The sequence below is a fragment of the Pinus tabuliformis genome, chromosome J (genome assembly GCF_031772625.1).
Source record: "Pinus tabuliformis cultivar Carrire ecotype Pingquan chromosome J, CPIR1, whole genome shotgun sequence".
Classification (NCBI taxonomy): domain Eukaryota; kingdom Viridiplantae; phylum Streptophyta; class Pinopsida; order Pinales; family Pinaceae; genus Pinus; species Pinus tabuliformis.
The window spans coordinates 401,673,206-401,695,626 of record NC_142295.1 but is presented as its reverse complement, the minus strand read 5'-3'; positions in this window follow the sequence as shown (position 1 = coordinate 401,695,626).

Sequence of the window (22,421 nt, the reverse complement as noted above, 5' to 3'; positions counted from 1 at the left end):
CTCAAATAGTTCTTCTCCAGGAAACAAAGTTAACAGGAGAAACATTAGGGGAGATCCTACGGAAAATGAAACCAAGATATGAAGTAGTAGCATTGGATGCAAAAGGAAGTGCATGGGGCATCACCACATTATGGAACCCGATAGAGGTAAAGGTAGACCACTGGATAGGAATGTAGAGAATCCTTACAGGTCACTTCCGGAATATAGGGACTAAAGAATGGATCATAATCTCAGTAGTATATGGGTCGCATACTCTTGCAGAGAAGGAAAACTTTATACAAAGCATAAGGAAACTAATCCAAATGCATGATGAAAAAATTTGGTTAATAGCAAGGGATTTCAATTTGATAACCTCCCTAGAGGAAAAAAAAGGAGGGATAAGAAGGGAAGAACCTCAAATGGAACAATTTAGGGATCTGCAAGAAGAGCTCCACCTTGTATATATCCCTACCATTAATGGAACTTACATTTGGAATAACCGAAGAGGAGGAAACCACCAAATTGCGTCACGGTTAGATAGATTCTTGGCAACTGAAAACTTAATAAGTAGAGATGTATATTATGAAGTGTCAATCCTGCCATATATGGGATTTTTTCACTGGCCGATTAGACTGGAAGTAGATTTGTGTTATGAAACCAGCTCACAAAAAGATAGAAAAGAGAGATCCACGCCTTAGAATTCAGCCTCTTCGAGGGGGCAACCTCCTTTACATTACATAAATGAACAATTCTTCAATGATACAAATGACAAAATCTCCTTTCTATATATAGGAGTCTAAGGAGTCACAATATAATCCAGCCGACCTAACAATAATAATATAAAGCCACAAAAATAACAATAGAGGGATTCTATGGGGCACAGAAATAACAATATGGGGGTAATAGGGGCACAACAATATAAATAAGGGGTATAACTACAATAGTAATGGGGTAATCACTAGTATTATAGGGACCAAACATGCCCCTCTCCTTCAAAAAAGTGTTGTCCTCAACGCTTGAGTAGTTCTGGATACTTCTGCATAAAATTCTCATCCTCCCATGTGGAATCTTCAGCGGATAAGTTCTTCCACTTGATAAGATACTCTGAAATTGATCGATTTCGTAGCTGTCGAGTTCTTGTTTCTGTGACTGCTTCCGGTTCCAATATAATTTTTCCTTCCTCGTCAAGTTCTGGCAATATTGTTTGAACTGGGAGCTTGTCGCCTATAACCTTCTTTAAACATGAAACATGGAAAACTGGGTGCAATCGAGAAGCTGCAGGAAGCTCCAATTTGTATGCCATAGTACCAATCTTTTCCAACACCTTGTACGGACCATAATACTTTGGTGATAATTTATTATCCTTCTTAGCTTGCTTTAGGGACATTTGCTTATATGGTTGTAGCCGTAGGAATACCCAATCACCTACATCAAAACTTCTTTCACTGCGATGTTGATCTGCCTGTTGTTTCATTCTATTTTGTGCCAACACGAGGTTATCCTTTAAGAGTTGGAGGACTTGTTGTTGATGTTCGATGTGATGTTCCACTGCCTGAACCTTAGAATTTTCTCTTAAATATGATGTGATGGATGGTGGTTGATACCCATAAAGTGCCATAAATGGGGTCATTTTTGTTGCTGTATGGAAGGAAGTGTTATACCACCATTCAGCCAGAGGCAACCATTTGACCCATTGTGTCTGTTTATCAGATACAAAGCAACGAAGATATCCTTCCAAACATTTGTTTACTATCTCAGTTTGCCCATCAGATTGAGGATGATAAGATGAGCTATGAGCTAACTGAGTACCAAGACAAGAAAATAATTCTGTCCAAAAATTTCCAGTGAAAATGGGATCTCTGTCACTTACAATAATCTTTGGGTTTCCATGTAGCTTTTGAACTGTTTCCATAAATGCAGTAGAAACTGTACTGGCTTTAAATGGATGTGATAATGCACAAAAGTGTGCATACTTGGTAAGTCTGTCAACTACCACCATGATGACACTCTTTCCCTCAGACTTGGGTAAACCTGTGATAAAATCCATTGAAACCTCCTCCCAACGTTGGCTTGGAATGGATAAAGGTTGTAATAGACCCGGTGTCTTAATTGTTTCAACTTTATTTTGTTGGCAAACCAAACATTCCGCCACAAACTTTTGAATATCTGATTTAAGGCCATCCCAAAAAAATTCCTTCTTAACCCTGTGGTAAGTTTTAAAAATCCTGAGTGCCCTCCTAAGGGAGAAGTGTGCAATTCCATAAGAATCTTTTGTTTTAGCTGGGAATTCTTACAGAGGTATAAGCGATCTTTGTACCATAACGAATCATTTTTCCAGCTAAATGTATCAGAAGTACTGGAATCTTGTTGTAGCTTTCGAATAAGTGCCCACACTTCTTCGTCATTCTTCCATTCCTCCCTTGCTTCGTTTATCCAATCTGGTTGGATAATAGAAATGGCACACAACAATGCTTCCACATCCTCATCCTTTCTTGAGAGTGCATCTGCCACCACATTTTGCTTCCCTTTTTTGTAGATGATTTCAAAGTCATAACCCAACATCTTTGTGACCCACTTTTGTTGCTCTTCAGAGGATAATCTTTGTTCTAAAAAGTATTTAAGGCTATCATGATCCGTTTTTACCTTGAAGTGTCTTCCCATTAGGTAGGGTCGCCATTTCTTAAGTGCATGGAGTATTGCCAACATTTCCTTCTCATAAATAGCTTTGCTTAAAAACTTTCCCTTGATTGGACGACTTTCAAAAGCAATGGGTCTTTCATCTTGCATTAGAACAACACCAATTCCATTTCCTGAAGCATCACATTCCACAATAAAGGTTTTTGTGAAGTCCGGTGTAGCTAAGACCGGTGCTTGGCACATTGCCTCTTTAAGATGTTTAAAGGCCTTTGTTGCTTCCGGAGTCCATGAAAATGAATCTTTCTTCAATAATGTTGTTAGAGGTGCTGCTATTCTCCCATAATTCTTAACAAACTTGCGATAATACCCTGTCAACCCAAGAAATCCTCGCAGATGCTTTATGGATGTGGGGATTTTCCATTCCTTAATGGCTTTAATTTTGCTAGGGTCTACCTTAACTCCTTCATGAGATACAATATGACCCAAATATTCCACCTCCTGGACTCCAAAGAAACATTTGGATCTTTTTGCATATAATTGTTTCTCCTCCAATAGTTGTAGCACCTTGTCAACATGTTCAACATGATCCTTCCAAGACTTGCTGTAGATTAGTATATCATCAAAAAATACTAACACAAATTTTCTAAGGAATGGTTTGAAAATTGAATTCATCAAACCTTGAAATGTTGAAGGTGCATTGGTAAGGCCAAAAGGCATGACCAAAAATTCATAATGACCCTCATGAGTTCTAAATGCCGTTTTCGGAATGTCTTCAATCTTCATTCTGATTTGATGATATCCCGAACGAAGATCCAACTTGGTGAAGTAAATTGATCCATGCAATTCATCCAGTAATTCATCAATGACAGGAATGGGGAACTTATCTTTAATAGTGAGCTTGTTGAGCTCCCTATAATCTGGACACATGCGCCATGATCCATCCTTCTTGTGCACCAATACTACTGGAGCTGAGAAAGAACTTTGACTCGGTTGAATTATACCAGCCTCTAGCATTTCTGCAACCATACGTTCAATTTCACTTTTTTGGACATATGGATATCTGTACGGCCTGATGTTTGGAGGAACACTTCCTGGAATCAGATGAATAGCATGATCATGATCACGCATAGGTGGGAGACCTTTGGGAGTCTCAAATACCTTGGAATGATTGTCCAGGACTTTTTGGAGATCTGGAGAAATAGATGATTCCAATGTGGAAACATCTAGCGAACATAATTGTGCAATTACACCTCTTTGCTCCTTTTTTAGAAGCTTTGTCATGCCATTAGAGCTGATTATCTTTCCTGGTTTCCCTGCAATACCCCTTAATTCAACTTCCTTTCCTTCCACAGAAAATTTCATGAAAAGTTCTTGAAAATTAAAAGCTATTGTACCCAAGGATTGTAGCCATTGGACTCCTAGTACAACATCAGCACCTCCCATTGGAATGGAAAGCATTGGGCTAGTCAATACATATTCTCCCATGGATAGCTTGATATTATGGCACTTTCCAGAACAATTTATTGTTCCTCCATTTGCAATCATCACTTGACACTCTGGTGCTGGATATAGGAAGCAATTCAATTCTTTTGCTACCCTACAATGAATAAAATTGTGGGTGCTTCCTGAATCAATCAACACTATTACCTTTTTCTTCTTGATTTGTCCTTCTATCTTGATGGTTTGAGGAGTGGTAATTCCCGCCAATGCATTACAAGATATGGTCGGATTTATTTGTTCTTCATCTAGGCTTTGTTCCTGGAATATATCCTCTTCTTTTGACCTTTCTTGCTCCTTTTCTTCTTCCTCTTCACAATCTATGTAGAATAATTTCTTCTCAGCACACTTATGACCCTTTGTGTATTTGCTATCACAATTGTAACAAAGCCCTTTTGCTCTTTTTTCTTCCAATTGTTGTGGTGTCAACCTTGTAGGTTGTGGAAGACTATGGGCAACAACACTTCCGTCTTTATAGTTGTGAATGGTATGCTTCCTAGTTGCCATAATTTTGCTTTCCATTTTTCTTGCTAACCTGAATGCCTTCTCTAATGAATCAGGTTCCCAAAGGCGCACATCATGTTGGATATTATCCTTTAAAGACCCTATGAACACATCAATCCTATGCTCCTCTGGAATATCTTTTACCCTTATGTTCAATTTTTGGAACTCCTCAATGTGCTCCATTATTGAACCCTTTTGTTTGAGACTTATCAATTGGCTAAAAAAAGTGTTGCTTTTTGTATCCTCATAATGTGCTATCAATTCTTCCGTAAAAATTGCCCAAGTGATAAATTGTTTACGAGAACAAAGCCATTGATACCATACAAACTGATTTGGTTCCAAATATAAAGTTGCCATACGTACCTTTTGTGTGTTTTGCACATTATTGAGATCGAAGAATTGCTCCATCTGTAATATCCATGTGGCGGGATCCTTGCCATCAAACTTCCTCATATCGATTTTTGGAACATGGTGAGTCTTCGATCCAACATTAGAGTCTATGGAATCATGATTAACATTTCTTTTGTTCTCATCATGAGTTTCCTTTACTACCTTTTCACCATTAGTGACCCTTTCTTGTAGCAACTTCTTCAATTCTTACATCGAATCCTCCATCTTAGCTTCCATGCCCTTTATCTTAGATTCCACGCCATTTATCTTAGATTCCACGCCACTTATCTTAGCTTCTGTTAGCTTTTGTGAGCGTGACATTTGTTGCACTTGTTCTTGTAATTTTGATATATCATGTAGCATTTCTTCCTCTTCTTCATGAGTCATGCTAGAGCTTTCAGGTTCCTTACTAGGTGTTTGCATTTTCTTTCCTCGGGGCATCAGTTACCGATAATAATGCTTTACTATGCCCTTTGAATTCCTTCAAACCAAGCTTATGCAAAAATTAAAAAAAAAACTACACACCTTTTTTTACTTTGTAGAAGCCTGATATTGAATCTGATGTATCTCTGTAATTTCGAATCATCCAGTTTTAAAATTGTGACCTGTAGTAGCCTTCTATGTCCTCTTTCCAATGCCACTAGTCTGATCCAAATTGGATTCTCCAAGAAAGAGTTATGCACAATCTCCCACAGTGACCTGATTATAGACTAGTTCAGTAGAGCGAACTTGTATGACGTGCCACGTGTCACTGTTTCAACCTTTGACTCTGAAAAATATATAAAAGAAAACTACAGTCCGTCCTCTTTCTGTACCTTCTTACGAAATTTCAATCCGATGCTCAGAAAGAAAGTTATGACGATTTTCCCCAGGTCACCTGTTTTGAGTGTAATTCAGGAGTCTGCAAAAAGACCAACTTCCTCAGATCATATCTCCGAAAATATCGCACGAAAAGCTCTGAAATTCGGACCCAAGGTTCAGCGCGATTTCTTCTCAAATGGGTTTTTTTTTGCGACTTCTGAAACGTCACAGAAAAAAAGTTATAGCGAAAATGCCACGATGACCTGTTTGGAGTAGCGAAACCCTAGAATCCAAAGCTCTGATACCAAATGTTATGAAACCAGCTCACAAAAAGATAGAAAAGAGAGATCCATGCCTTAGAATTCAGCCTCTTCGAGGGGGCAACCTCCTTTACATTACATAAATGAACAATTCTTGGATGATACAAATGACAAAACCTCCTTTCTATATATAGGAGTCTAAGGAGTCACAATATAATCCAGCCGACCTAACAATAATAATATAAAGCCACAAAAATAACAATAGAGGGATTCTATGGGGCACAGAAATAACAATATGGGGGTAACAGGGGCACAACAATATAAATAAGGGGTATAACTACAATAGTAATGGGGTAATTACTAGTATTATAGGGACCCAACAATTTGAAACAAGGGCAGAACAAGAGACCATTCTAGTTTGAAGTCTTTTGGATGTGCAATCCGACCTTCTTAGAAAAAATAAAGGAACAGTGCAGATCAAGCACATAACAAGGGAGGAATAAAATGCATACATTCTAGCTATGCCTTAAAGAAATCAAAGGAAAAATAAAAAAAATGGAATAAGGAAGAATTTGGTAATATTCAACAAGACCAAGAATTGGTATAGAAAAGGATGAAAAGGGTGTAACAATACATAATAATAAATGGCCATTCGAAATCCTTAGCGAAGGAAGAAGGACAAATACTGAATAGTTTGGAGGAAAGGTGGCAGTAAGAACAGATCTCGTGGAAAGAAAAATTGAGAGTTCAGTGGCTATGAGAGGGAGAAAGGAACATTATATTCTTCCACAAAGCAATGATACAACATCAACAGTATAACAAGATATTTTCATTATTAGACCAGGAAGGAAACCACCTAATACAAAATCAAGAGATGGAGAACTTATTAGTCCATCAGTTCCAAAATACAATGATAGAACCAAATTCAGATAGGACAAAAGATATAAACAAGATAACTAGGCACATCCCTCAGCTGGTTAGCAGGGACCAGAACCTAGCACTAATGAGGGAAATAACCATGGAATAGGTGGAAGAGGTAATCAAAGGATTAGAAAAGAATAAAGCACAAGGACTAGATGGCTTCACTGCAGAATTTTTCCAGGCAACATGGCTGATTTTGGGAGAAGATATCCGAGAAGTAGTGGAGTCCAAACGAACTAAAAAGATACACCCAGCTCTGAAATCAACCTTCCTATCTCTTATTCCAAAATATGAATACTCTGAAGAGCCCTAGGGGTTTAGACCTGTAGCTTTATGCAATGTAATATACAAAATTCTGTCAACAATAATAGTCAATCACCTCAAACCGATCCTCCCAGGTCTAATCTCCCAAGAGAAAACTAGTTTTGTTAAAGGAAGGCAAATTGTGGATGGGATAATAATTTCTCAAGAGGCAATACACTTACTTAAGAATCTCAAAGCCAAAGGAATGATGATAAAACTAGACCTATTGAAAGCATACAATTGGTTAAGTTGGACCTATCTCCAAAGAATCCAAAAAGCCTTTGGCTTTGACCCCCGATGGAGAAATTGGTTCTATTCTTTGATATCAACCCCTATGTTCTTAATTCTCCTGAATGGAGCATCGACAGAGGGGCTAAGACTAGGAGGCTCGATTTCTCCTTTCTTGTTTATATTAGGAGCTAATGGGCTAGGAAGATATGTTAAAGTGAAGGTGCAAGCAAGACAATTTAAAGGTCTGCGCATGTGGGGAAATGACTTGCCATTAACTCATCAATAGTTTGTTGACGACATCATGATGTTCTGTCAAGCTACACTCAAGGAAGCCAGGGCCCTATTAGATATCTTGCAAGACTTCATGAATGCCTCAGGAATGCAGATCAACAAAGAGAAGTCAGATATCTTCTTCTTCAACACAATAACTCAATCCCAAGCATTCCTGGCAAGAATAATGGGCTTTCGCATAGGAACCTTCCCAATGAAATATCTGGGGATTCTGCTAAGGCTTCACCCGATCAGAGTGGAAAATTGGAAGGTACTCCTGGCAAATATTCAAGGATGGCTACAAAATTGGACATTTAGGACATTAAACATGGCGAGTAGAGTCATACTGCTAAAGGCAGTGCTACAATCATTATTGATCTACCAGATCTCAAGCCTAGAAATACCTAAAATAGTATGTAACGAAATGATAAATATCTTCAAGAAATTCATGTGGCAAGGGCCACAAACAACAAAAAAATGGGCACTATTATCTTGGAACTGGCTAATTAAACCAAACAAAGTAGGGGGTTGGGCCTTCGAGATCTATATACTCTTAACCAGGTAATGAGGGCTAAGTTATGGTGGAGATGGATACAGGAAGGAACAAATCTATGGAAAGAAATATAGGCTAGAAAATAGGGGATGCCTAGATCAACAGAAGGATGATTGAGAATCCAGGAAAATATAAAGCGGTCGGCTATATGGAACCTTGCAGCAAAAAATAGGGAACTGATATGAAACCATAGCTTATGGGAAATCACGGGAGGAGACAAAGCTAGGTTCTGGCAAGAGGCTTGGCAGCGGAGAGAAAAATTATTCAGTAGGCTAGATCTAGCAAAAATATTCCTAAATACAAACAACCCAGCAAATCAGACAGTGAGAAACTTCTGGGAAACAGAGACAGGAGTACAATGGAGAAAATGGAAGAGTAGACAACATTGGCGAGAAGCATCAGAATATATACAAAGGGAAATGTACGATAAGGAGATGGACTCCAGAAGAATAGTGATTGTGGAAGGCCTGAACATTATAAGGTGGGCATACTGAATAAAAGGTATGTTCACCATCAAAGAAGGATATTATATGCGAGCAAAACACCAACAACAGTAAGGGCTACCCATATGGGAACGCATATGGAAGAAAAACCTGTGGCAAAAAATAACCTTCTTCCTATGGGTGGTCTACCATGGCTGAGCCCTAACATGGGATCAACTGCAGGGAAGGGGGATGCAGGGCCCATCGGTTTGCTGCACATGTGAAGGACAAATGGAAATGATGGAACACCTTCTAAATGCCAACAATTATAACAAAGTCTTATGGAAGAATCACGAAAAACTATTCGACCACACGGACATGGATTAATCAAGCACAAAAACAACAATGGAAAAATCGCAAAAGAAAATATACCAGAGCCCCATCTTGAACCGAGCCTAGAATATCTCCTTAGGATTCCTGCTATAGGCGGCATGGAAGGAGAGGAATGAGAGAATTTTTAAAGGGGAAAAAATAAAAAATATGGAGTTATGGGAAATTATAGTACAAAACATTAGGGAGACGATTCTAGTAGAGAAATGGCACCTAGATGAATGGGAAACCATACCGCAGGAACGCCAAATAAAGGAAAGGTTAAATCTAGGTCCACGAATGTTGATGCCTAACTCCTAGAAACAGAAACCTACACCCCGAGAATCCTCAGTCCACTTTGTGTTTCCTCTGGAGGATTTCATAAAACTAAATTTTGATGGTGTAGACAAAGGAAATCCAGGTGCAACAGGATCAAGAGGAGTATTTAGAGACCACTAGGGCAACACCTTCCGGATGTTTGCAATGGATTGCGAAGTAGTGAGAAACAATGAAGCAAAACTCTATGCACTTAAATAAGGGTTAGAAATAGCTCGAAGAGAAAATTTCCAGAAAATAGCGGTGGAAGGAGACTAGACACTAGTTATAGACACAGTGAAAAAACTTCAACAAGGAACCCAATGGGAAAAGATAAGCCAAAGTTGGAGAATGACAAGACTAGTACAGGAAATAGGAAACCTGATACAAGGGATAAACTACATCATCCCGACACATGTCCGAAGATTGGGGAACATGGTAGCAAACTTCTTAGCAAACTGGGGATGTGGAAAACTCGGAAGCAACGTAGATATACCGGGCAAAGCAATAAATCAAACAGAAGGATTGAATAGTCTCATGGAAATTCTAAGAAAAGAAATGGAAAAAGGATAGAATCCTTGATCAAGGTGCAAAGGGCAATGGGAGCCAGCAGGAAGGAGGGCAAGATAGCCGTCGAAGGTAGACGAGAAACAGAAGACAACAAGGGCAACTATAAAATGTAAGGAGATGATGGAGGACAATAAATGGATGGGAAGTGGGTGCCTCGACCAAGGACCACACACGAAGGAAGGGGAGGCGGATTAGAAACAAAAGCAAGTGGAGTGTACCTCAGTAATGAGGATAGGTAGGTGGGAGAGAAATTTAGAAAAAAAAGGTGGCAAGGCAGAAGGGTAATTGCATGTAGCAAGCTAAGTAAGAACGAATGGATAGAGCAGTTGGTGCATGCCAAGAGAAGGGGCATGATGACCAACAACCAAAATTCATCTGCAACACTTGGTATGCAATTACAGTTCCCACTTGTGTCAACAGGGAAACAATGCCATGCAAATGGAGAAGAATTTGGAAAATAAAGAGAGAAATATTAAATGTAATAGGAAAATTTTGGTTTTGTGCTAAAAAAAGAGTATCTAGTCTTTCAGTTGAGAAAATGATTGAAAAATTCTGAGTGTTCCAGTATAATTTCCTGTTAACATTGTATGGGTTTGACTTGATAGCTTTCCAGGAAGGGTGGGAGGGAAAAAATGAACCTTGTGAGGGGCTTGGCTGGTCTTGGGGTAGAAAAAAACTATCGGGACTCGTAGATGCTAAAAGCAATGGTAAACTTCATGCTTCCGTCTATAATTGTCTGTTGAGAATGTCATGGTATAAAGGAATGGTCCTCCTAGATGGGTGGGGGCAGTAGGGGGAAAGGGTACTGTGAGAGGCCTCAGGGGGGAAACTGAACCTGGGGAAAACACAAGAATTCCTGCCAATAGGAACCGCTGCAGAATTGAGCAAAGGAAAGGCCTGAAGGCCTTTGAGAGCTCTTGGGGGAGCTCTTGCCCCCTAGACCTGGGAGGAGAGAAAGCTAGGAACCAGAATTGGCAAAAAATCCAAGGGAGGATAGCATGGAGTCGGGTGGGAAACTCTTAGCAAGGAGATAGAAATTTAGACCAGTGGGTTAGGAAAGGGCTAACTCCAGACCAAAAAAACAATGCAAGGAAGGAGAAAGAGCAACTTGGGAAGTCCCTGGGTAGTGATGGAATTTTAGGGAAGCCGCAGCACGAAAAAGTGAAGAGGGGGTCTGTCCCAGTGGCAAAATGGTTGAAAAGCTCAGCTCCCTTGAAGACGATAAGAAAACCTCTAGCCCGCTAGACCATGAGTGAGGAGGGGGTCACCTAGGGAGACCCTGTGCAATGGGAATCGGGGGGGCATAGAGCTGAGGAGCGAGGCTATAATGGAGTGGCTTAAAACTGGGGGCGATGGGGAGAATAAAAGAAAATTGAGAGTGATAAGGCCAAAACACAGGCCAAAAAGAAATGGAAGAACACTATGGATAAATTATTCTTGATTTTAATGATTTATTATTGGTTCACATTACAGGTAGTATTAATTCCAGTGTTCACCACACCCCGAAGCTCTGACAACTGAAACAGGAAAGGCTGCAGGAGTGCAGGGATTGTAGGAAACAGAAGCGGAAAAAGATGGTAAAAGAAGGCAGACAATAGGGATGAAAAGGGAGCAGAAGAGAAGGAAAAAAGACAGAACATAAAATGAAAGGCTCGGAGGCATCAGTGAGCAAACCACAAAGAAAAAGGGGAAGAAGAACTGGACAAGAAAGTATGCAGAATTTAATCAATGCCTACTATGTAGGAACCCCAACAGAAGTAAAAGAAGTAATAGCAGAATTGGAAGGGGAGTTAAATGGCAATATAGAAAATGAAGAAATCCCAATAGCAGATTGGGAGCCAATAATTCAGGATCCAGGCCATACTTGAGGTCGCCAAACATTGTTTAGGCAAACCATCCAACAATATTGGGTAATGAAAAACCTTCTGGCCAAAGCAATGATAACTTACAAGGACAGAGAAGAGCCAGAAGTGGACAAGCAAGAAGAACCAAGCTTAAAAGATCTCCAGAAGGAAATCCAATTAGTTCAAATGCAACAATATCATCAAAACCTCTGCTTGAAGAGAATGGAAAAGTAGATCCAAACATTGTTGCAGAGTGAAGCACCTGGGTCAAGTGCGAAAGACCCGACTCCAGTAGAATCATCAGATGATTGAAGCAGAGATCCAGATAGTTAAATTTTGTTGTTATGTCGAATAACATTTATTTTTCAAGTATAAAGTATATAGTAGATATAACAACAAATGTGGTTTGGATGATAAGAATTAAACTGTTTAAATTTTGGACAACTTTTGATGCATATTGATGGCCAACAAACCTGGTTTCGTACAGATAAGTTGAGACCACCAGAAATATTTTAATCAATATATTTTACTACCTATTTATGGAAAATAAATAAATAAAAATATACTACCAAACTACAAAATATATATATATATATATATATATATATATATATATATATATATATATTCCTTCCTAACCATATCAAACAAATATATACTTAACATGAAATCTAAAATCCATATCCTTCCATTATTAATTCCACTCGGAGGAGTGAAACACCCTCATATCGAATCCATACCCATGCCCTACCTTTATATTAATTTACGTCAAAGAAGGTAAAGCGGTCAGGTTTTGAAAAATACATAACCTTAATTATCTAAGGGCGGGCGGAACGCTGAGATATGTATGTTTCGCTTTGTAATTAAGGTGACCAAAAGTTTATTAGGGTGATTTTTGAAAATTTTATGGTTTATTTTTTATTTAATTTGTATAAAATTTGGGACGGATTTATCGATATCATAGATTAGATGTGTAAACTCTGTATCCCACGGTTTTCTGGGAATACTAAATCAGGGCGAAAAAAAATAATTTAAACCATACAAATCAAAATTTCACTATATTTTTTTTGAAATCCAATTAAAAATCTACCAAAAACTCCTTTCCAACTGCACTCCTTTTACGGATCTTGCAAGACATTAGTATAATTTTGTTTTCTAATTGTCATGCTTATTATCTCTGAAATGGCCCAGTTAGAGGAGTAATAGATCTAGGCGCAGGGCCACAACGTCAATAGATGCTTCCTATATATATATTCATTTGAAATTTTGGAAGGGTTTAAAACACGTTTTTGTTACGATGTGTTCCAAACTCCGGAAATCCTCTGCTTTGTGTTTCATGTTTCATCGTGTTTTAGAATGCAATCCTTGCAACCGCGGCAATGACTAATTTGGCAGTGTTACAAGTTCTTAAACATTACAATATAATAGGTTAAGATAAATTAAAAAGTAAATGGTCTGTTATAAGTTCGTAAGCAACACAATATAATATATTAAGATAAATTAAAATGTAAGTAGTCTAGACACATAGTGTTAAATTTATATATATTGTTAAAAATTTAGTTTAAATAACAAAAAGAAAGATTATGTCATAAATTTTAAAAATACAATAATTAAACAATGTATTTTTTTAATCTGTTATATGTTTTGGAAGACTTTTGGCATATTTTCTAGTTTAATTTGTCGAGAATTTAAGAGAGATTTGTTGGAATCATAAATTTGACTAACTTGTGAACTCTCCACAATCCAAGTGCCTCAAGGGTTTTCACAAAATGTTGAATCTATATATGCAAAGTTGTTTAAACAACAAAAATGAAAATTTGACCAAAAAAAGAATCTATTCAAACTTATTTAAACAACAACAATAAAGATTTGACCACAAATATTTTCCCAAATCAAATACTCAAATTATAATAGTTCTTATTATCGAGCTAAGAGACTCATTATTGAGCCAAGAGGCTCATTCTACAACCCAGTATGAGGGGATGTGTAAGTTTGTCTGTCTTTTCGTCCACATTTTAAAAAAACCATGTTTTAAATAGAAAAATAATGTTGGCTATAATAATAAAAAAAAATAGATGTTGTAAAGTAATTAGAAAAAGAAATGTGTGAGTAATATATTCAAATCTTATACTTTTCAAAAATATCCCCATTTAAAAAAATAAAATAAAATAAAAATTATGTTTTAAATAGAAAAATAATGTCAACTATAATTAAAAAAATGAATATATTGTAAAGTAATTAGAAATAAAAAAAATGTGAGTAAGATATTTAAATCTTATACTTTTCAAAAATATTTCAACAAGGGATTTAAATAAATTATTTGAATATCTATGTTAATTAATTTATGTCGATATCAACTTCATATATATCTATATATAGAAAAAAATTGTTAAAATAAAATATTTTAATATGAATTAATATTCACATATACTTAAAAATATATTAATAATAAAAAAATCATTTTAATTTTCGTGATAAAATGTCTGAATGAAAATATTTTAATGTCAATTATATATATATATATATATATATATATATATATATTTAAAAAAAATTATGTATATATAGTATTTTGGCCCTATTCATATTCTATTTAGCATTCAAAAATACAATTTAAACAATTAAAAATAACATGTATTTTTGTACTCTAAAGAAATTTGCACGTGAAGAAATTTGATCCCTCTAAATTCATATTAAATCCATAGTTAAGATGGATCTATGCTCGTACTTATCCAAAAAAGTTATACATAAATTATACCTTTCAATTATTCTTTTAAAAAATAAAATTATAATAATTGATTTGTTTTTTAACTATTAATAATTAAGTTCTCTTTTATTAATCTTTAATTTATATCATTTTTAATATTTAACTTAGTATATATATATATATATATATATCTCTCTATATATATATATAACTAACTATTATTTTTAATATCTAATTGGTTAATAAGTCTTTCCACTTGCATGAATTTATTATGTTTGTCAACCGATCAACACTTTGTCACTTAGATTGACACTGTTTTGCTTGGGTTTGGGAGCACGAATTGCATTCCTCTTCACAGATCTACACCCACCACAGATCTGCTCAACCATCTTCCTTGACCCTTTCACTTCTACGTCGTGAGCCAGCTCCACCTTCTTCCTCAACCTTCTCTGCGTTCTTCGTCGTGACACCATTACGTTTCTTCCATTGCTCTCCCTTGATAATAGCGCCCACTCATCAAATCCTCACTTTCTCCACGCTCTTCCCGTTGCGGGACACACTTCGTCCTCTCCAAGTTCTACAAATTCCAAGAAAACATCTTCAATTTGTTTACTAGTGACACCATTACGTTTCTTCCATTGCACTCCCTTGATAATAACACCCACTCATCAAATCCTCACTTTCGCCACCCTTTTCCCGTTGCGGGACACACTTCGTCCACTCCAAGTTCTACAAATTCCAAGACGACATCTTCAATGTGCTTACTAGTGACACCATTACGTTTCTTCCATTGCTCTCCCTTGATAATAACGCCCACTCATCAAATCCTCACTTTCTCCACCCTCTTCCCGTTGCGGGACACACTTCGTCCACTCCAAGTTCTACAAATTCCAAGAAAACATCTTCAATGTGTTTACTAGTGACACCATTACGTTTCTTCCATTGCACTCCCTTGATAATAACGCCCACTCATCAAATCCTCACTTTGTCCACCCTCTTCCCGTTGCGGGACACACTTCGTCCACTCCAAGTTCTACAAATTCCAAGAAGACATCTCCAATGTGTTTACAGTGACACCATTACGTTTCTTCCATTGCTCTCTCTTGATAATAACGCCCACTCATCAAATCCTCACTTTCTCCACCCACACACTTTGTCCACTCCAAGTTCTACAAATTCAAAGAAGACATCTTCAATGTGTTTACTAGGTGCATGCTTGATTCACTTTTTCTTTTACTAGAGCTTTATGCATTTTTTCGCTCTTCGTAATTTTTTTTTTTTGGTCTCGCATTACTTTTACAAATTCATCCAGTTCAATATTTTTGTATTCAGTCATTTGCTTTCAGGTTCGTTAGTTGTAGTTAACAGTTCTACTTTTGCCTTCGATCAATTTTTATGACGCAATATCCATTTCATGTAAAAGGAATTGTAGCATATAGTCAACGCAAGTTTTATGGCTCTAATGATGTTAATTCTGGGTGAATATTATTTTTTAAAATATTTGGAAATTTTCTTAATCTATACCAAAGATTAATTTTATTTAAAAGGATTTTTTTGTTATAGAAATTTTTGTTGTTGTTATATACATGTTCCTTTCTTTTCTACATACACAAACTTTGAAAGATTCTTCTTACAAAATAGTGTGTAATTTTTGCTTGATGTGAAGGTTCTAGTTATATATGTAGGCAAATATCACTGTTAGCTTACCCATCATCAAACACTGTCAAGTGAATCTTGATTGTGCATCTGCCACCTTCCAACATCACCTAGAAACTTGCTTCCTCCTTCTCTAGTCTACCTAGATTGAACCTACCACTCTTTCCCAACAACACACCCCCTTCGAGAGATGATGGATTGATATGGAAATGAGACTGGTCATCAGTAACACATTGGATTTTCACTTGCTTTTGGGAACCTTGTCTCCATGCCAATTTTCCTACGTGAAACCTAAGCATTTACCATTTTGAACTTTTGGGGATCATGATACTTCCAAGGGATCACTAGTACACCAGGCTTGTTCTAACTAGTGAATTCGTGAACGTAGCAAAAGAAAAAAACGGTTCAACCATTCAAACTTTGTTTTGTCATGAGTGATATACTAGACTTTGAGAATCTAAGATGCCCAATGAAATCGTTATTTATTGATAGGCCTAGACAAGTTAATGGTCCTTTATTGTTTCTATTTCAATGAATTTGTTGGAGGGTGGAACTATATTTAGGAATTCCAAAAAAATTCAAAATTGTAATGGTCTATAATGAAATCTTATAAGAATATGGGTGCCTAATAAGCCTGAGAGGAGCCTAATAATAGTAGTCATAAGAGGAGCATAATAACCACACTTTGAGCCCTAGCCTTTTCAACATAGTCTTAAAGTGTTTGTCATTTCATAATTTCAAGGACCATTAATTGATATCTCACAAGCTTGACTAATGATATTTTTCTCCATTCTAACTACCATCCCCTGTGCACATAGATAAAATGACCTATTGTCAAACATCTTTGTGTTTCGTTTTATTTTGGGAGAACCAAGTATTTAGATTTTGTGTCAACAAAGAGTTGAATGGATCCATTGCAATATGATATTTGTTATTGTTATTTATTGTAACAACTTGCGAACTATCATGATAATACAATATGTTAACTGATAATGAATTTACAGAATTGATTAAATATTATAGAGTGGATGTTGATGTTCTTTTACAAGTCACCAAGTAAAGAAAACCACACTTGTAGGAGTTGAAAGGTTTACACTTGCAAGAATTGAAATGTCACACTTGCACACATGAAAGAATTAAAATATTAACTACAACACTCTTGCAGAAAGGTAAATCACAATTGCTAGAAAGTAAACACACTTGGAAGGAAAGTCAATCACTCTTGTTGGAAAACAAATGAACAGGAAAATAAACCACTCTTGCTAGAAAGGAAAGACACTTGCATGAAATTAAATTGGTGACTTTAAGAAGCTATTTGCCTAATCCTAAACTCTATAACAAGAATGCACTTGAATTAATTAGATACCAAACCATTGTCAAACTATAATATATAAAACACATTTCAATAAGATGAATAAAAGGTGATATTGTAGAATCTAGAAAACAAAGTGATTGCTACATCATTCAACCAACACACAATATTAGGAAACTAAGTAAATTTCTTAACAAGTTGTAACGGCATTGAAAATTTAGGGATCAAAATAATTAATCAAATCAATTGAAATGTGAATGAAAATAGAAACAACCCTAACTAAAATATATGAAGTACTTGATTAAGGAGGGGGGCCTACCTCCTTAGATGAGGAACTGGTTAATTATGTAGTAGAATGTCTATGTTGTTGACACCTCATGCATAGAATGGAAATGTAATAGGAACCAAGGATATTTTTATTAACAATAATAAAAAATGTAATTACAATAGTCCCTTCCTAGCTCGAGTAGGGTAGGTTATTATATAATGCTTCAATCTCTTTAGTTTAGTCATCGAATAGGCAGACATCGATGATAATCTTAGATTCTTGGGATGTTCTCCCTTTGTTATAGCAAAATTGCTAAAATATGGAAAGATAAAATATATTGACTTACTCAATAATTGTGATAAGAAAGAAGGTGTTGCTTTTTGAAGATTTCCTAGATTGATAATTACTTCCAATGATGTCTTCATGATTTATCTAGTGCCACTTCATCATTAAGAAATTATACATAGGGAATATTCAACATTAAAATCATAATAACAATAGAAACATGAAGAGATAGCCAAACACAAGAGACACAAAATTTATCTTGGGAAAAGCCCAACAACCTTTTCTTAGAGAAATTTGTCCATTGAACAAGGAATAGAATTTGAATTTTCAAGTCAAATAAAATCAAATCAAATTGACTAGTAACCAAACCCAGGACAACCCTGGTTAAACTGCACTCAATTAGTCTCATAATTTTGGTCTATTGTTCCTCTAAAATTTTGGCCTTCCTCAGATAATTTGTCTTTCTGTACTACCTCATATTTGTCATTTAGGTCTCCCATATATTTCATCCTTTATGCCTCATATTTCATCTTTTAATGAGATTTAAATTGTGCATCAAATGATCCGAAAATTGAATTCCCAAATGGAGAGTATGAATGCCAATAAATAGTGGTTGAATATGTTGAATTAGTGTGTTACTGCGGTCGACTTGAAGCCAACCTTACATTTAGGAGGGAAAATTGATAATTTTAAACATTAGAGAAATTTTGAGGTCTAAAATGGGCTTCAAAACAAAAATGTACAACCAAAATCAACTTCATAGGAACCAATAGGATTCAAGATGATGATGTTAACCATGGGGTATGATTTTCCATTTTTGGAGTAAAAAAGTAAAATGATTAAAAAATAAAAAATTTAAAAACTATTTTTTCAACTCATATTTTCAGCTTATCTTCCTACCGTTTTACTCAAATATTGATTGGAGCACTCCTTGGACGCAAAATTTAATTCCTCATCTAAGGAGTGCCCATGTTGTATACTTTTAATGGTTCGTGCTACATGAAAAATGAGAAATACATAAGAATCATGATTGCAATCACGTTTTTTTCTTGTATTTCTCATTTTTTGTGTAGCAAGATCCATTGAAAGTATGTAAAATGGGCACTCTTTGGATGAGGAATTAAATTATGTATCCAATGAGTGTTCCCGCTCAAATTTTGAGTAAAATTGTAGGGAGATAAGTTGGGAATACGAGTTGATTTTTTTTTCTTTTTTTCCCTCTAAAATTTGATGATGCAATGTAATCTTATTTTATTATTTCCACTATAATTTTACAATGCTCCTTACGAGGCCCATTTTAGATCTCAAAATTTCTCTAATGATTCAAATTTTCTTCTTTTGAGGCCGACCTAGAATTCACACACACACACATATTTGGAAGGTTAAAACTTGATTAAGAAGACTCACCATAGCTAGAAAATGCAACACTCCCTCTTAGCTAGGGAGGCATTCATAATGACTTCCACATATGTTATCTTATTGAAAATTTCTCTTTTCCATGAATTTATCTTATTGAATGAGCTCAACTATGTTGATGAAACCATCCATCACATGTTCAACAATAGAATCATGTGGAAATAATCACCGCATCAACATCGACTAGTCCTAGGTCACTAGCTCAACAAGTCATCTCTTTGAGACATGTCAGGAAACACACTTGGCCCATGGTGAAACCTGGGTCCCATTTACCATTCCGGCATGTCATCACCTATCATTGAATTGATAAATACCTCTCGGTGCTATAAGTCACAAGCTCAACCAACTAGCCAAACCCCATGGAAACATGGTTGAAATCCATGACTGGGGGAGAAATCCAAGCCTTGATGCTTAACGAGCCAATCACCTTAGCCAAAATCCATGGCTTCCAAGTCAAACCCCATGACCAAATGAGCAATCTAGGCTTTGATGCTTATAGGGCCAATCTCCCTAATCATAAACCATGGTTTCCCAGTCAAACCCTATGACCTAAGAAGCAATACAGGACTTGATTCTCGAGTCAATCTCATAGCCAAATTCCATGGCTTCCAGTTCAAACCCCATAACTAAGGGGATGTTCTCTGCACATATATACTACAACATAAACACTCCCTTCAACCAAAGGAAGTATTCTCAATCACTCCAACCAGGGACAAAGGCTATGTGAGAATGTAAGCAACCAACTCGATTATAGAAATACATAGGAGCCTCACTGCTCCATGTGGTTTGACTTGTCACCATGGTTGTTTCCCGCACTTTATTAAACAATCCTGAAGTTATCCTGCTTCATAACTTACCAAGAAAATTGCAATATACTTTATTTCAATAGTTTTGTTAGCTTCTTTCTCATCATAGCATACCCCAAGCTAAATTTGTAAATAGAAGTTGTACACATTCCTTGGATCAACTAACTAGCTCCTTTCACTAGATTCGTCATAGCTACTTTCCTATCATCACGCGGTCCATCATCCAAACTAGGTGTTTTTCTACCAAGATGTGTTGGATAGGGATTGACAGTTCCTATTAAGACACGACCCTAGATTAAAACATAGTTTTGAGAACTATAGTGTTATCATGCCTATCCATGAATATAATCAGGGTGATGACAATAAAGAGTGATATGTACTTGTGTTATTTCATCATTTATACTATTGTTGTATGATTTTTTTTCTTTATTTCTTTAACTATATTGTTTTTTTATTTATCTTGTTGGAATTTTATATAATTGGTAAGCTTCACAAACATTTTTACATGTTTTGTTTTGCAGTGGAAACATTTTTAAACTTAAAACTAAGTATTTCCAATTGTGTACATATCTATGATAATAAGGATTCAAGGTCACAATCCTTCTCAAATAGGAAAATGAGAAGAATATAACCAAAATGAGAAAATAGTGAATCTAGAAATAACATTGAGGATTTATTTCCGATTTAGATACTTATTGGTTCATTAATCAATTCACATGTTTTTTCTTCTTGTTTAGTTCATAATCAATATAAATAATGTAGCGATAATTCTATGAGGACTTTAACAATGATAAAAAATGTGTATTAATATGTAAGATTATATTATTAACATGAGAGATAAATTCATGTTTACTATATTTAAATTACAATTCTTGCAACATTATGTAAACTAAAAGGAGGTCTTATGCATGTATAAATAGTTGATTACATTTTTTATAGACCATAAGAGAAACAAATGGGCTTACATGGATGCATGAGAGGTTTTAATTTTTTCTTCATGGATAACGGAATAATTTTGACTTTTCTTTTCAACGGTAATTATAAGTAAAAGTTGAATCAATAAACATTTTATGGCTAAGAATTAAATGTTAAATAATGTGATGGTGATTAAGAGACATTTGTTTGACATTCTAATAGACTTGGTGATGCATTTTTCTTTCCTATTTAGATTATGTAAAATAAATATATAATTTTATGTATTTATAAATAAATTATTTAAAGTAGACATGTTTTTATCATTGTTAACACGATGTAATATTAGCTACGAGAAATGTGAAAACATAAATTTTAGTGACTATCTTGTGATAAGTATGTGGAAAAAGTAATATTTCTTGAGTTAGTCATTAAGAGATAATCAAATATATTATTTTTCAAAAGTTTAAGTCTAATATAGTATGTTTTTTGTATTATTTAACTCATATTTATTAATAAAAAGAGTTAAATTTAAACGAGCACAATAGCAAATAAATAACCAAAATAACACCAAAAATGTTTTATCTTTATTACTAGAAAAAAAGTTCACTTACCTCTTTAAAGGATAACTTCCAAAAGAGAAAATCCCTAACTACAAGTAACTTCACAAGCCTTATTTTACATTTCTTGATCCTCATCTTTAGAGAGAGAAATTTATAATTTAAATTGGTAAGAGTTGTTATAAATATTAAATTTAAATTTCTTGAAAATCTCATAATTTTAGTGATAAATTAAATTTATAAAAATTAAATTTTTAATTCATACTAAATCTAAATTAATTATAAAAAAATTGACTTAAGTTTTTAAAATTTAACAATAATTTGAATTTTATAAACCAATATATATTTGTCTTAACAATAGATCTACCAAGAACTGAGAGCGAGCAAATCTCATTACATGAAAATCTCTTTTTAGAATGTAAAACTTGAAAAAAATATATACATGTCAAAATATTTAATCTTTTATAGTGATTGATAAATTTGTGATTAAAATGGATCTATAGTACTGATTTTCTATCTCTATATATAGATCGACCATAATGTAATTTTTTATTGGTTAAATTGCATTTTTGAATAATTTATTATTATTAATATTTTATATTAAAAGTTGAGTGAGTTACACATTTTCGTCTT